The sequence below is a fragment of the Staurois parvus genome, unplaced genomic scaffold (assembly GCF_062004578.1).
Source record: "Staurois parvus isolate SC_StPar_1 unplaced genomic scaffold, SC_StPar_1.0 ptg000287l, whole genome shotgun sequence".
Classification (NCBI taxonomy): domain Eukaryota; kingdom Metazoa; phylum Chordata; class Amphibia; order Anura; family Ranidae; genus Staurois; species Staurois parvus.
In genome coordinates this window covers 13,842,757-13,859,416 of record NW_028318083.1, presented here as the reverse complement: position 1 = coordinate 13,859,416, position 16,660 = coordinate 13,842,757, and the positions used below count along the sequence as shown (strand labels likewise).

General features: G+C 39.8%; 1 long non-coding RNA gene across 4 annotated transcripts in view; it reads left to right on the top strand.

Moving 5' to 3' along the window:
* LOC149458393 (uncharacterized) overlaps nt 1-15,162 on the top strand; it is a 401,858-nt gene extending 386,696 nt beyond the window's left edge. For all 4 annotated transcript variants that reach the window (XR_016313457.1, XR_016313453.1, XR_016313454.1 and 1 more), the window contains 2 exons: nt 4,836-4,949; nt 13,442-15,162. This is a non-coding gene — a long non-coding RNA (uncharacterized LOC149458393). The remainder of the gene's footprint in view (nt 1-4,835; nt 4,950-13,441) is intronic.
* Nucleotides 15,163-16,660: the final 1,498 nt, after the last annotated feature.

Here is a 16,660-nt window from a genome sequence, read left to right as displayed (position 1 = left end):
TCACCATGATAATTAAAGATACTGGAGAATGCTATAAAGCATTTCAACTGTGAAATCTTGATTTATGATGAAATATATGATGATCAGTATAAAAAGACCTAAGTCTGAGAGTTTATACTGTTGATCCTTTGGTAAGTACAAGGTGCTAGTAACCCCGGTGTCACACACCTCAATATTGTGCAAAGCATTTCAGCCACCTATTTTCTTGGATGTAGAGACTTATGTATTACAATTCCATCTAGCCAAGTTTGTGTCTGAGATGTACAGCATTGGGTGTTTGAAAGTTCTCTTTTGCATTAAAATGTTTTCTCCTGCCTCAATTTACAATTTACTGCCCACTTCTACCATGAGAAGCATTGGTCCTATTTTCTCTAATGCTGTGAGTACTAATGGATCTGGTCCCATGCCAATACATTTACTAAGGCAATTTGGGTTAGCAACCCCTGAGCAGATCATGAATGAACATCTGGGAAAGTAAGGGGCCAACTGGGCTCCTGAGTTCTTTGGGTCCCTTGACAACAGCAATGACTGTTCAAGAAAAGAATAGGAGAGAGTGAGAGGTAATGAGGGTCTGGCCAGGCGCAGTTTCTTATATAGTCCACTGCATAGTCAGAGGGAAAGAAGTGTACAGCCAAGGTTGAGATCTTGATTATACTGCAGTCAGGGGAACCATGTTTTGAGAAATTTTAAGTGTGTATTGTTTAGTATACAAGTGAGATTTTGTGCATCATAAAACCCATGATATGCTGTTTTACCTCCATAAATTTTAGGGTCAGCTCTCACCACGTTCTAGCAATAGTTTGGCAGGTGGCAAGAAAAATAAAGGAAGTGAAATTCCACTCTGCTCTGCTGAGGTCAGTGCAGGGGTGGACTGACAACTCATGTGGCCCCCGGGCAATAGGGGATCATGGGGCCCCTGTGTCCTTGCCCAAACTCAAAAAAGCCTATGAAAAAGGTACCAGGGGCATCTCATGGGGTCCCCTACTGACCCCAGGCCCTCGGGCAGTGCCTGAGTTTCCAAATGGTCAGTCCACCCCTGGGTCAGTGATTCCCAGGGGCTTTTAGCTATGTTTTTGTCGAAAATGGACCAAATCAAGTTATACACCCTTATCCACAGCCTCTGGACCCTTGGGCATTGCCACCAAATAAGATACACAGTTCTCATGGTTCTGCACCCACGGAAGCAGAAAGGCAAAGCTGAAAGTGTAAATTTGTCTACCTTCTTAAGTGTTATGTACCATCTAAACAGCACTTTGTGAGGATTCTCCTGAGCTAAGATGTTGATATAGCACATGGCAACAGCAGACCAAATATTCCAGTTCAGAATTTCAAGTGCTTCTCACTCCCATTTAAACTTATATTGTGGATTAGAGTCATACACAGGGAAGTTTAAAGCCATAAACAGTATAGAAGAGAAATTAGGCCACCAGGGTGTGGAGAGCCTTTGTTTCTGTTCTCAAAAGAGGTCAGAAGAATCAAACTTGTAATGTTTTTGATACCCCATATCCCATCCCCCTGACAAAGCCACGTGACCCGGTGGCGCAACACGTAAGGGAGGGGCTCTGACGTCACTGCGTATTCGGCATCTAGACGGCGAGTATGAGACGTGTGTCTAGCACATACAGAGGAAGCTCTTGAGCACATTATAAGGCTTTTTTTAATTTGAAACATTGTGAGTGTATAATCGATTGGATACTAATATAAGGTGATGTTAAGGATAAGGCACTATATTTCTCTTTCTTTCACATGTACGATATATGGAGAATTAAGGAGTGATGGAGGAGTAGATTTATAGTCCTAAGCCTGCTAGAGGGAGAGATCCATGCAAGCCCATCCATAATAAAGGATCAATTTACCTACAGAATCCTGGTGGATGGATTATCACATTACATCTGTAATCCTTTTTTACACAGAGAAGTTGTATCATCCTGCTAATTTTGGGACACAAAGCTGTTTTGCCTAATTGTGATTTAGGCTTATATTAAGGTGAGCGCATATTGATATCAAGGCTTGCTGAGTCTAATCACAGAAAGTGGACACCTTACCTGGATTATATTAAGTAACTTTGGGACGTTCACAATTTATTATAATTTATATATTTTTTTATTTTATGTTTATTTTTATATTTTATTATTTTTTTTATATTTCTTTCACAATTTTCATCTTTTTCACTGGATGATTTATAATATTAATTTATTTTGGTATTATTTATTTATCACAAATATTTGGATTAGTATATATTTTTTTATTTGAAGTTTGAATATAGCACAGCATTATGGTATCAAATAATTAACACCTGAAGGTGATTTATGTTATCACAATAGGAGCGCGACACAATGTAAACTTTATGAAAAACTTACTCTTACTACTAATCTGCAAAAAGTTAAATATCCATGGGCATACACAAACTTACTGAAGTTCTGGTACCATTGTAGGGACCTACAGGTGGTTGCTTGACTTTTTTAATTTTTATTTTTCTTGCACTGTATATATTTGAATAAAAAATTTTGCAGATTCAAGGTGGGTCAGATAATTCCAAAGAGACTGTTCAGGTAGCAAGTATGGTACCCTCAGCGCTTTATTGCGTTCTTCACTTAGACCTCTTTAATTAAAGAGACCCTGTCATCTCATAATTAAAAAACTATATATAAAAGAAGTTTTTTAATACTTACCTGTCTATATGTCCATGCCACTCTATATTCAGTAGATACCTCTTTTCTCTGTGTTCGACACAGAAGCTGGAAGCTGAAGATTCTCCAAACAGCAGTATATCAGTACAAATGCAAGGTGTCTTGCAGTGTCTGGCTTCAGTACCTCCTGGTTGCTAAAAAGAATGCAGATAAGAAAGTCAGAAAAAGGCCCAGAGGGTTTATCTGCATACTTCCAGGTCACTGATTCAGTATACTGAAGCCAAAGCATCAGCATGACGGCAAGGCAACTGGCAATTTCAAAAGCAGAGGTCAACCATGGCATCAGAATTTCATGACAGGTTTACTTTATGAAAATAATCCTACTGTTTGATGCTTTCACTAGATGCTGAATGAAACTGAGCTCTCTCTTTTTATGGCAGTAACATTCAATATATATAGTATATATGGTGTATACCTAGACTGGGAAAGATAGGAATACATGATACTCGGCTGTTCATAAGGATATGGTTTTAAAATATAATTAACCGATAGAGTATCCAGCCCTAGGATTTAAACTTAAGACTCTTTATTTTTCAATGCCTTAGTTATCCACCCTGACATTTTAATTCTTGCAGTGTAGTATTGGGAAAAGTGTAATTTAGTACAGAGTAGACACAAACCTTTAATAATATTCTAGCAAATGTAGGTAAAGGTAAAGCTGGAGGGTAAATCTGTTCCATTGCACATCATATCCAACACCTCTGCCACAGTTAATAGATATTATATAAGTTGTAATATAATATGATATATATATATATATATATATACTCACCGGCCACGTTATTAGATACACCTTGATAGTACTAGGTTGGACCCCCTTTTGCCCTCAGAACTGCCTTAATTCTTCATGGCATAGATTCAACAAGGTGTTGGAAACATTCTTCAGAGATTTTGGTTCATATTGACATGATAGCATAACACATTTACTGCAGATTTGTCAGCTGCACATCCATGATGCGAATCTCCCTTTCCACCACATCACAAAGGTGCTCTATTGGATTGAGATCTGGTGACTGTGGAGGCCATTGAAGTACAGTGAACTCATTGTGATGTTCAAGAACCCAGTTTGAGGTGATTTGAGCTTTGGGACATGGTGCATTATCCTGCTGAAAGTAGCCATCAGAAGATGGGGACACTGTAGTAATAAAGAGATGAACATGGTCAGCAACAATACTCAGATAGGCCATGGCATTTAAACAATGTTCAGTTGGTATTAAGGGGCCCAAAGTGTGCCAAGAAAATATCCCCCACATCATTACACCACCAGCCTGAATCGTTGATACAAGGTAGGATGGATGTCGCAGCTGAAATCGAGACTCATCAGACCAGGCAATGTTTTTCCAATCTTCTATTGTTCAATTTTGGTGAGCTTCTCTGAATTGTAGCCTCCCTTTCCTGTTCTTAGCTGACAGGAGTGGCGTCCGGTGTGGTCTTCTGCTGCTGTAGCCCATCTGCTTCAACAAGTTGTGCTTTCAGAGAAGGTAGTCTGCATAACTTGGTTGTAATGAGTGGTTATTTGAGTTACTGTTGACTTTCTATCATTTCAAACCAGTCTGTCTATTCTTCTTTGACCTCTGACATCAACAAGGCATTTTTGTCCACACAACTGCCGCTCAATGGATATTTTCTCTTTTTTGGACCATTCTCTGTAAACCCTAGAGATGGTTTTGCATGAAAATCCCAGTAGATCAGCAGTTTCTGAAATACTCAGACCAGCCCGTCTGGTGCCAACAACCATGCCATGTTCAAGGTCACTTAAATCCCCTTTCTTCCCCATTTTGAACTTCAGCAAGTTGTTTTCATCATGTCTAGATGCCTAAATGCATTTAATTGCTGCCATGTGATTGGCTGATTAGCAATTTGTGTTACCAAGCAATTGAACAGGTATGCCCAAAAAAAGAGGCCAGTGAGTGTGTATCTATATGTATGTGTGTGTGTATGTGTACTTCACATTATGAGCCGCTAAGCGAAGCTGAAAAACATGTTTGTTTTATGACAACGTAAAGGTATTCAGCAAGATAACTGCTTGAATGCCATTAGCTAAACTTGCGAAACACTGGGTGAGGGCAGATATATGGATTTAATTAAAGTATTATATCACAAATGATTGTAGTAGTATTAAAATAAAATGTTTATGTATTATAGACTCGCCTTTGATGTAGAAGATGCGGGGGGACACACACTTTCAAATCACAAGGGCATGATGGGTGCAGGATGTTCTACTCTGTTATCTTCACCAGAAAAAGCTCCAGAACCACAGTAAGTGCACTAGTCGGCAAGTCTGCAAGTTGCTTGTTTGTAAGCACTACATTTAACATGAAACAGTACATCATTCCTCTGAGTGTATCATAAAATATTTATAAAATATTAAAGGAAATGAAATCTACACTAGTGATAGCAGCAGTGTGCTGCTGAAAAATATTTCAATATCCATCTCCTTTCCTTTATGAAACAAGGATATTTAATTGCATTAACATAAATCATAATAGAAAGGCAGTTATGCATTTTGGCAATGAATTTGTGCACACATATTGTTATTTTAGGCTAGAGACGGGTGCAAGTCTACTTCCACAGACCTGCTACACCACCCCAAGCTTGTTTTTACAAATGCTGTATTTAATCACTTCAGCTCCGGGAAGATTTTACCCCCTTCCTGACCATGTCATTTTTTGGTATACCGCACTGCACTACTTTAACTGGTAATTGGACAGTTGTGCTGTACTCAAAACAAAATGTATATCCTTTTTTTTCACACAAATAGAGCTTTCATCTTTTGGTGGCATTTGATCACTGCTGGATTTTTTATTTTTGTATGATATAAACAAAAACATTTTTTAAAGATATCAAATTTTATAAATTTTGGGCAAATGTATTGTTTGATATATATATATATGTGTATTTGATAAAAAATCCCAATAGGTGTATATTGATTGGTTTGCATGAAAGTTATAGCACCTACAAACTATGGGTTATAGCACCGACAAACTATGGGATATATTATATTTATAATGGGGCTGCGGGAGTTTCTAAATTAGAAAGACTGCTAGAGATTTCCAGAATTACAAAGCACCTGCATTAGTGAGACTGGCAGAAAATATTCCAATTATCAAGAGAATGTTCATGTTAGACAGACTGTCAGAGCCTGCTCACATGTCTGGCACAATGTTGGAGAATTCGCCAAAGGGTGCTGAGGTTACAGTGACTGCCAAAGACTGATCACAATAGACAGACTGCCAGGGAAGGCCAAGATTAACCACTTCACCTCTCACACCTGTACACTCCCTATGGAAATTTCTGGTGTGGACCTGTTCAATCAGCAATCGCTTTGTCACGACTTAAAGCGGTTCTAAACGTAGATGATACAATCTCCAAGATACGACCGTTCCTAACCTCGGAAACCACTATGCAACTTATTCACTCCCTTGTTATATCTCGCCTTGACTATTGTAACTCCCTCCTCATTAGGCAATCTCTAAAACCTATCTCTTCAGGGAGGCCTATCCTGCCGTGAGCTAATAATGCAATCTTCTACTCTTCCAACCAGTCCATCCCCCACAGTTACTACCTTTTGTACCACTAGGCCCTCCCTCCTAGATTGTAAGCTCCAAGGAGCAGGGCCCTCAAATCCCTCTTGTATTGAACTGTATTGTTAGTGTATTGTTACTCCCATTATATTGTAAAGCGCTGAGCAAACTGTTGGCGCTATATAAATCCTGTATAATAATAATAATAATAATAATAATAGATGGTTTTTAACCTTGATGCATTTTCTGCATTAAGGTAGAAAAACCTGTCCTCATACTTACCTGACCCTGATTTCAATCCAGCACCATTTTCGAGAGCAGCATCCCTTTCAGCCTATAGCTGCGTAAATTCTCTATAGCTGCGTATATTCCAGTATATATACCATAGTTTATAGATGCTATAACTTTAACACAAACCAATTATTATACACTTTTTGAGATTTTTTTTTTTTACCAAATACATGTAGCGGAATACATTTTGTCTTAAATTTGTCAAGAAATTTGATATTATTGGCTATGTTTTAGAACAGAAAATTGTTGGTCTATTTTCTTTTATATAATTAAAAAATAAAAATCCTAGTGGTGATCAAATACCACCAAAAGAAATGTGTGAACAAATTGATATAAATTTAATTTGAGTACAATGTTAAATGAGCAATTGCCAGTTAAACTAGCACAGTGCTGAATAGCAAAAAATGCCCTGGTCATGAATGGGGAAAAAGCTTCCAGAGGTCAAGCGGTTGAAATAGAAATAAATAAATAAAATAAGCAGAAAAATAATAGTTGAAGGGAGAAGGGGAAGAAGAAGTTAATTAGAGCTGATTAGTGTAAACTAAGAGTTAATAATAATATTAAAAATAAAACTCTACTTTTTTTAACTTATCGGGTTACTTGTAATTTTCAGATTGAAACTCATCCCTTTAGGCTAGGTTCACACTAGTGCGACTGCAGCTTGTTCTGATTTTCAGTGCGGTTATGTATTGCAACTTGGTTGCATTTTAATGTGTATTTTTTATGATTTTCACACAACTGCATTTTTACACTGATGACCCCGCCCCTTCTGACACCATTGACAAAACATGGACATGTCAATACATGGTCAATGGCATCACTGGGTCTCCCCGCCCCCTTGTTTTCTTGAATAAAAGGGGGATCGATATGTCATATATATATGTATATATATACAGTCATGGCCGAAATTGTTGGCACCCTTGATATTTTTCCTGAAAATCAAGTATTTCACACAAAAAAGGTATTGCATTAACACATGTTTTGCTATACACATGTTTATTCCCTTTGTATGTATTGGAACAAATATAAAACAGAGGCAGAAAAGCAAATATGACATAATGTCACACAAAACCCCAAAAATGGGCTGGACAAAAGTATTGGCACCCTTAACTTAATATTTGGTTGCACACCCTTTGGAAAACATAACTGAAATCAGTCGCTTCCTATAACCATCAATAAGCTTCTGACACCTCTCACCCGGAATTTTGGACCACTCTTCCTTTGCAAACAGCTCCAGGTCTCTCTTATTGGAAGGACACCTTTTCCCAACAGCAATTTTAAGATCTCTCCACAGGTGTTCAATGGGATTTAGATCTGGGCTCATTGCTGGCCACTTCAGAACTCTCCAGCGCTTCTTTGCCATCCATTTCTGAGTGCTTTTTGACGTATGTTTGGGGTCATTGTCCTGCTGGAAGACCCAGGATCTTGGACGCAAACCCAGCTTTCTGACACTGGGCCCTACAGTGCGACCCAAAATCCTTTGGTAATCCTCAGATTTCATGATGCCTTGCACACAGTCAAGGCACCCAGTGCCAGAGGCAGCAAAACAACCCCAAAACATCATTGAACCTCCACCATATTTTACCGTAGGTACTGTGTTTTGTTCTTTGTAGGCCTCATTCCGTTTTCGGTAAACAGTAGAATGATGTGCTTTACCGAAAAGCTCTATCTTGGTCTCATCTGTCCACAAGACGTTTTCCCAGAAGGCTTTTGGCTTACTCAAGTACATTTTGGCAAACTGTAGTCTTGCTTTTTTATGTCTCTGTGTCAGCAGTGGGGTCCTCCTGGGTCTCCTGCCATAGCGTTTCATTTCATTTAAATGTCGACGGATAGTTCGCGCTGACACTGATGCTCCCTGAGCCTGCAGGACAGCTTGAATGTCTTTGGAACATGTTTGGGGCTGCTTATCCACCATCCGGACTATTCTGCGTTGCAATCTTTCATCAATTTTCCTCATCCGTCCACGACCAGGGAGATTAGCTACAGTGCCATGGGTTGCAAACTTCTTGATAATGTTGCGCACTGTGGACAAAGGCAAATCTAGTTCTCTGGAGATGGACTTGTAACCTTGAGATTGTTGATATTTTGCCACAATTTTGGTTCTCAGGTCCTCAGACAGTTCTCGTCTCCTCTTTCTGTTGTCCATGCTTAGTGTGGCACAGACAGACACACAATGCAAAGGTTAAGTGAACGTCTCTCCTTTTTATCTACTTTCAGGTGTGATTTCTATATTGCCCACACCTGTTACTTGCCCCAGGTGAGTTTACAGGAGCATCACATGCTTGTAACATTCTTATTTATCCGCAGTTGTGAAAGGGTGCCAATACTTTTGTCCAGCCCATTTTTGGAGGTTTGTGTGACATTATGTCGAATTTGCTTTCTTTCCTCCCTTTTTTTGTTTTGTCCCAATACACACAAAGGGAATAAACATGTGTATAGCAAAACATGTGTTAATGCAATACGTTTCGTGAGAAATACATGATTTCCTGGAGAAATATCAAGGGTGCCAACAATTTCGGCCATGACTGTATATATATATATATTGCTGCATACATTGATGGCTCTACAAGTATCTGAAATAAATAAAATATGCAGAAAAGCATGCTTGTTATACTCACTGTGGACCCTAAGGGGTTCATCCTCTGCATTGTGTAGAAAGGCTGTTTGATCCTGACTTCTCTGATACTTCCCTTCTTCCAGTGTCCCCCTCTTATTTCTTGCTAAGATATATCGTGTTGAGTCACTCTGCACATGCTCAGTTTGTGTATTGCTAGAGAGGTTTTTTTTATTCTTGGGAGATTGAATGTGATCAGCACTGGGGCAATCCGCACTGTCCAGACAAAAGTCAGGAGTTTTGCATCCTCCTAAGGCAAAATGTAAACTCCTACAAGCTTTAACCAGTGCTCGGCTGAACACTGATAGAAGTCACAAGATTGCTCTAACTGCTGGTATTTAGCAGTTTATATTTACTAAAATATTTGCTCTTCCATGTTCTTTGTACTGTGGGAGATCAGATATAGTGATGCAGGGTTCCGGGTTTAGTAACATTTTAATTTCCAGAACAAAAGTATAACTAAAGTCAAAACGTTTTTCATTTTGGACAGAGAGGAAATGGATTAGAACACCTATTAGGTTTTTATTGCAGTCTGTGCCCCCATTAGGGAGGTTCATTCTGTTTACCATTATTATTGAAAGTGAAAGTAAAAGAAACCTCAAATTTTGAGTTGTTCCCAGAAAAGTAATAGAGGGGAAATTGTTCTATGTGAACACTAGTTTTGGTGACCTGGAGGTCCCCAAGGAATTGCCCTAATTTGCAAGGATTTCCTCTCACTTCCTATTTTGGCTATGAGACAGAAAGTTAAGGTAAATCTCCCTAATGGGAGACAGATAGCAAAAAATAAATTGACAGGGGTTATAATCCCTTACTGTATCATAGTTTTGCCTATATTAGGAAAGAAGAACCGCTAGAAAAACTAGACTGTATAAGAGTGGACTTTATAGGCACCACATGAGACCTCACATATTTGTAATAAAATGTATAGTATATACTTTATTTTGACAAGTATAAAATAGGACACATACAAACATATGTCCTGTTAAAAAAAACCATGGGGAATACCCCCAGATATGTAACCTCATCTTGATATATATATATATATATATATATATATATATATATATATATATATATACAGTCAGGTCCATAAATATTGGGACATTGACACAATTCTAACATTTTTGGCTCTATACACCACCACAATGGATTTGAAATGAAATGAACAAGATGTGCTTTAACTGCAGACTGTCAGCTTTAATTTGAGGGTATTTACATCTAAATCAGGTGAACGGTGTAGGAATTACAACAGTTTGCATATGTGCCTCCCACTTCTTAAGGGACCAAAAGTAATGGGACAATTGGCTTCTCAGCTGTTCTATGGCCAGGTGTGTGTTATTCCCTCATTATCCCAATTACAATGAGCAGATAAAAGGTCCAGAGTTCATTTCAAATGTGCTATTTGCATTTGGAATCTGTTGCTGTCAACTCTCAAGATGAGATCCAAAGAGCTGTCACTATCAGTGAAGCAAGCCATCATTAGGCTGAAAAAACAAAACAAACCCATCAGAGAGATAGCAAAAACATTAGGCGTGGCCACAACAACTGTTTGGAACATTCTTAAAAAGAAAGAACGCACCAGTGAGCTCAGCAACACCAAAAGACCCAGAAGACCACATAAAACAACTGTGGTGGATGACCAAAGAATTCTTTCCCTGGTGATGAAAACACCCTTCACAACAGTTGGCCAGATCAAGAACACTCTCCAGGAGGTAGGTGTATGTGTGTCAAAGTCAACAATCAAGAGAAGACTTCACCAGAGTGAATACAGAGGGTTCACCACAAGATGTAAACCATTGGTGAGCCTCAAAAACAGGAAGGCCAGATTAGAGTTTGCCAAACGACATCTAAAAAAGCCTTCACAGTTCTGGAACAACATCCTATGGACAGATGAGACCAAGATCAACTTGTACCAGAGTGACGGGAAGAGAAGAGTATGGAGAAGGAAAGGAACTGCTCATGATCCTAAGCATACCACCTCATCAGTGAAGCATGGTGGTGGTAGTGTCATGGCGTGGGCATGTATGGCTGCCAATGGAACTGGTTCTCTTGTATTTATTGATGATGTGACTGCTGACAAAAGCAGCAGGATGAATTGTGAAGTGTTTCGGGCAATATTATCTGCTCATATTCAGCCAAATGCTTCACAACTCATTGGACGCCGCTTCACAGTGCAGATGGACAATGACCCAAAGCATACTGCAAAAGCAACCAAAGAGTTTTTTAAGTGGAATGTTATGCAATGGCCAAGTCAATCACCTGACCTGAATCCTATTGAGCATGCATTTCACTTGCTGAAGACAAAACTGAAGGGAAAATGGCCCAAGAACAAGCAGGAACTGAAGACAGTTGCAGTAGAGGCCTGGCAGAGCATCACCAGGGATGAGACCCAGCGTCTGGTGATGTCTATGCATTCCAGACTTCAGGCTGTAATTGACTGCAAAGGATTTGCAACCAAGTATTAAAAAGTGAAAGTTTGATTTATGTTTATTATTCTGTCCCATTACTTTTGGTCCCTTAAGAAGTGGGAGGCACATATGCAAACTGTTGTAATTCCTACACTGTTCACCTGATTTGGATGTAAATACCCTCAAATTAAAGCTGACAACCTGCAGTTAAAGCACATCTTGTTCGTTTCATTTCAAATCCATTGTGGTGGTGTATAGAGCCAAAAATGTTAGAATTGTGTCCATGTCCCAATATTTATGGACCTGACTGTATATACTATATTGTCAAAAGTATTGGGACACCCTTCCAAATCATCAGATTCAGGTGTTTCAATCACCTCCATGGCCACAGGTATATAAAATTAAGCACCTAGGCATGCAGACTGCTTCTACAAACATCTGTGAGAGAATAGGTTGCTCTCAGGAGCTCAGTGGTGCCGTGATAGGTTGCCAGCTGTGCAATAAGTCCATCCATGAAACTTCCATGCTACTAAATATTTCACGGTCAACTGTTAGTTGTATTATAACAAAGTGGAAGTAACTGGGAACAACAGCAACTCAGCCACCAAGTGGTAGGCCACGTAAGTAGGGTCAGTGCATGTTGAAAAGTCAATAGCTAAAGACCTCCAAACTTCATGTGGACTTCAGATTAGCACAACAACAGTGCGTAGAGAGCTTCATGGAATGAGTTTCCATGGGCTTCATCCAAGCCTTACATCACCAAATGCAATGCAAAGCGTTGGATGCAGAGGTGTAAAGCACACCACCATTGGATTCTAGAGTAGTGGAGACATATTCTCTGGAGTGATGAATCACACTTTTCTGTCTGGCAATCCGCTGGAGGTGTCTGGGTTTGATGGTTACCATGAGAACGGTACTTGCCTGACTGCATTGTGACAAGTGCAAAGTTTGGTGGAGGGGGTTTATGGTGTGGGGTTGTTTATGAGAATATGGTGTAGGGTTGTTTATCAGGGGTTGGGCCTGGCCATTTAGTTCCAGTGAAGGCAACTCTTAAGGTGTCAGCATACCAAGACATTTTGGACAATTTCATGCTCCCAACTTTGTGGGAACAGTTTGGGGATGGTCCCTTCCTGTTCCAACATGACTGAGTACCAGTGCACAAAGCCAGGTCCTTAAAGACATGGATGAGCGAGTTTGGGTTGGAGGAACTTGACTGGCCTGCACAGAGTCCTGATCTCAACCTGATAGAACACCTTTGGGATGAACTGGAGCGGAGACTGTGAGCCAGACCTTCTTGTCCAACATCAGTGCTTGACTTCACAAATGGGCTTCTGGAAGAATAGTGAAACATTCCCATAGACACACTCCTAAACCTTGTGGACAGCCTTCCCAGAAGAGTTGAAGCTTTTTTAGCTGCAAAGGGTGGGCCAACTCATTATTGAACTCTACGGACTAAGACTGGGATGCCATTAAAGTTCATGTGCGTGTATAGGCAGGTGTCCCAATACTTTTGGCAATATAGTGTATTACATCAATACATAAAATGTGGTCATATCTTATCCAGCTTCAATGGCCAACACATTTCACATATAGCTTCTTCAGGACCGTATATTTGAGCAGGTAGAACACTAATACTGTAAAAAATACAGCATAAATGAATATACAATAAACAATGAGTAATCTAAACATTTTAATAAGCAAAAAAGAAAAGAAGGCTCACATGGGTGGGGCAGATTGCAGAGGGACCCAAATATAAGGTCTTGCAGTCCAGTGTTGAGGGCCAGTGTTGGTCATGATATGCTTGTAAAATGTGTTGTTTGTGAGTATACATCTGTTTTGCTTTATTAATAAAAGACTATTGTTGAGGTAATGCTCAATGCTTGTGCGCTCATTTCTTTTTCTTTTTTTTTTTAGCGTCTTTTCTGGACTTCCCCAGCTGCATAGCTTTGCCTGATAGGATTGAATGGAAATGTGGAAGATTTTTGGTCCGCTCATTCCTGAACTGGTCTTTTGAGCGCAGGAGGTTTTTTTCTTTTCTTCTCGGTAGTGCTACACAGTCTTAGTCAGAAAAATTTGCAAAGTGTTAATTGATTTTTCCTGACCACTACTACTTTGTAAGCTGGCATTATGTAGGTCCACAGTGGTTTTCCCTGCTGTTTGTTCCTTCTGACACAAATGGTCGTACAATGAAGTGAGGTTTATTAAGTGGGTCGTTACAACTGATCAGAGATCAGTTATTAACCAGTCACTGATTAGTATCTTCTAACTCTGGTTTGCAAGCTTTTTTTAGGAGTGCCAGTTCATATTTTTGTGTATTTTTGAAGTGATTTCGGCATTCAATAATGATGTCCCACATGTTTGAATGTGCTATATGAATTCCAAAACTGGAACTGGTATATTTATGGTTCAGGTTTGGAGCAAAGGTTTACAACAGCTTTTATTTCCAGATAGGGTTTCAGGAAATTGCATTTGTTTGCAGATCTGAAGGAGGTTGTACAGTCAGATTGTAATATATTTGGCAAGCTTTAAAGAAAAGCAAATGTTTTTAAAATGAGAAATGGATAGAATTTTTGGTGGATGTTGGAAGGAGTCTTGAATCTTTAAGGCTAAGTTCACTCTAACTTTGTTAGCAGTAGTTCGACAGGCGTTTGGGAAGTGTTTTTAACGCTCCTCAAACGCCTGTGAAAATTCTACATATGGCAGCAGCCAGTGCTGTTCACACTGAAACATTAGCATCACGTCATGGCAAAATTGACGCCTCATGCCCAGTCAGGAGGAGTTGACGTCTCCCATTCAAGTCTATGGTGAAGCTCCTCAAATGCTTGGCAGGCGTGTGAGGGGCGTGTGCAAGGCTTTTGTGGAGCATTAATACCATTAAACTTCATTATAGGTGTTTGTGGTGCGGTTTTAGCAGTTGGAAAACACCTAAAAAATGCACATAGGGTGTTTGGGGGGGCATTTGAGGAGCATTAATGCTTCCCAAACGCCTGTCTAACATCTGTGAAACGCTATAGGGGCAAGAGTTAAAAATTAGTCACGTGTGAATGAGCCCTAAGGAGTTTAGTATTTTGCCTGTAGAAGCATCTAATGTTATCATATGTGTCCATGCACATTAGGTAGTCAAGAGGTGTTTTTTTAAGCTCAGTGTTTAGAGACAGAAAAAAAAACCCTTCTGTTTAGCATTTTTTAAAGTGTTTTTCTGGCAGAAAAAAATGCTAAGCGCTCCTAAATGCTGCTACTCGCTGCTAAATGCTCCAAAGTGTTTCTAGATGCTAGTACAAAATTGACCAATATTGGCATTCTTTTCTGCCAAGAGCACTGGCGGTTTTTAAGCCAGTGTGCATGGAGCATAAAGCTGGCCATACAGGTCACAATGTGATATTTTCGGCTGCCCATACACATTGCAGTCTGACTATATAATCTCTTGTCTGTAATGTTTTAGATTTACAGTACTACACAATATGACAACATACCGAAAGCATTGATTCAGTCTGTATCTAACTAGGCAGGTTTTTTCTACTTAGTAATTGTTGGTAGATCTTAAAGATATTGTACATCAGATAATGTGATAGCGTTAGATACATTTACAAATACAGTCATGGCCGAAATTGTTGGCACCCTTGATATTTCTCCAGGAAATCATGTATTTCTCACGAAACGTATTGCATTAACACATGTTTTGCTATACACATGTTTATTCCCTTTGTGTGTATTGGGACAAAACAAAAAAAGGGAGGAAAGAAAGCAAATTCGACATAATGTCACACAAACCTCCAAAAATGGGCTGGACAAAAGTATTGGCACCCTTTCACAACTGCGGATAAATAAGAATGTTACAAGCATGTGATGCTCCTGTAAACTCACCTGGGGCAAGTAACAGGTGTGGGCAATATAGAAATCACACCTGAAAGCAGATAAAAAGGAGAGACGTTCACTTAACCTTTGCATTGTGTGTCTGTCTGTGCCACACTAAGCATGGACAACAGAAAGAGGAGACGAGAACTGTCTGAGGACCTGAGAACCAAAATTGTGGCAAAATATCAACAATCTCAAGGTTACAAGTCCATCTCCAGAGAACTAGATTTGCCTTTGTCCACAGTGCGCAACATTATCAAGAAGTTTGCAACCCATGGCACTGTAGCTAATCTCCCTGGTCGTGGACGGATGAGGAAAATTGATGAAAGATTGCAACGCAGAATAGTCCGGATGGTGGATAAGCAGCCCCAAACATGTTCCAAAGACATTCAAGCTGTCCTGCAGGCTCAGGGAGCATCAGTGTCAGCGCGAACTATCCGTCGACATTTAAATGAAATGAAACGCTATGGCAGGAGACCCAGGAGGACCCCACTGCTGACACAGAGACATAAAAAAGCAAGACTACAGTTTGCCAAAATGTACTTGAGTAAGCCAAAAGCCTTCTGGGAAAACGTCTTGTGGACAGATGAGACCAAGATAGAGCTTTTCGGTAAAGCACATCATTCTACTGTTTACCGAAAACGGAATGAGGCCTACAAAGAACAAAACACAGTACCTACGGTAAAATATGGTGGAGGTTCAATGATGTTTTGGGGTTGTTTTGCTGCCTCTGGCACTGGGTGCCTTGACTGTGTGCAAGGCATCATGAAATCTGAGGATTACCAAAGGATTTTGGGTCGCACTGTAGGGCCCAGTGTCAGAAAGCTGGGTTTGCGTCCAAGATCCTGGGTCTTCCAGCAGGACAATGACCCCAAACATACGTCAAAAAGCACTCAGAAATGGATGGCAAAGAAGCGCTGGAGAGTTCTGAAGTGGCCAGCAATGAGCCCAGATCTAAATCCCATTGAACACCTGTGGAGAGATCTTAAAATTGCTGTTGGGAAAAGGTGTCCTTCCAATAAGAGAGACCTGGAGCTGTTTGCAAAGGAAGAGTGGTCCAAAATTCCGGGTGAGAGGTGTCAGAAGCTTATTGATGGTTATAGGAAGCGACTGATTTCAGTTATGTTTTCCAAAGGGTGTGCAACCAAATATTAAGTTAAGGGTGCCAATACTTTTGTCCAGCCCATTTTTGGGGTTTTGTGTGACATTATGTCATATTTGCTTTTCTGCCTCTGTTTTATATTTGTTCCAATACATACAAAGGGAATAAACATGTGT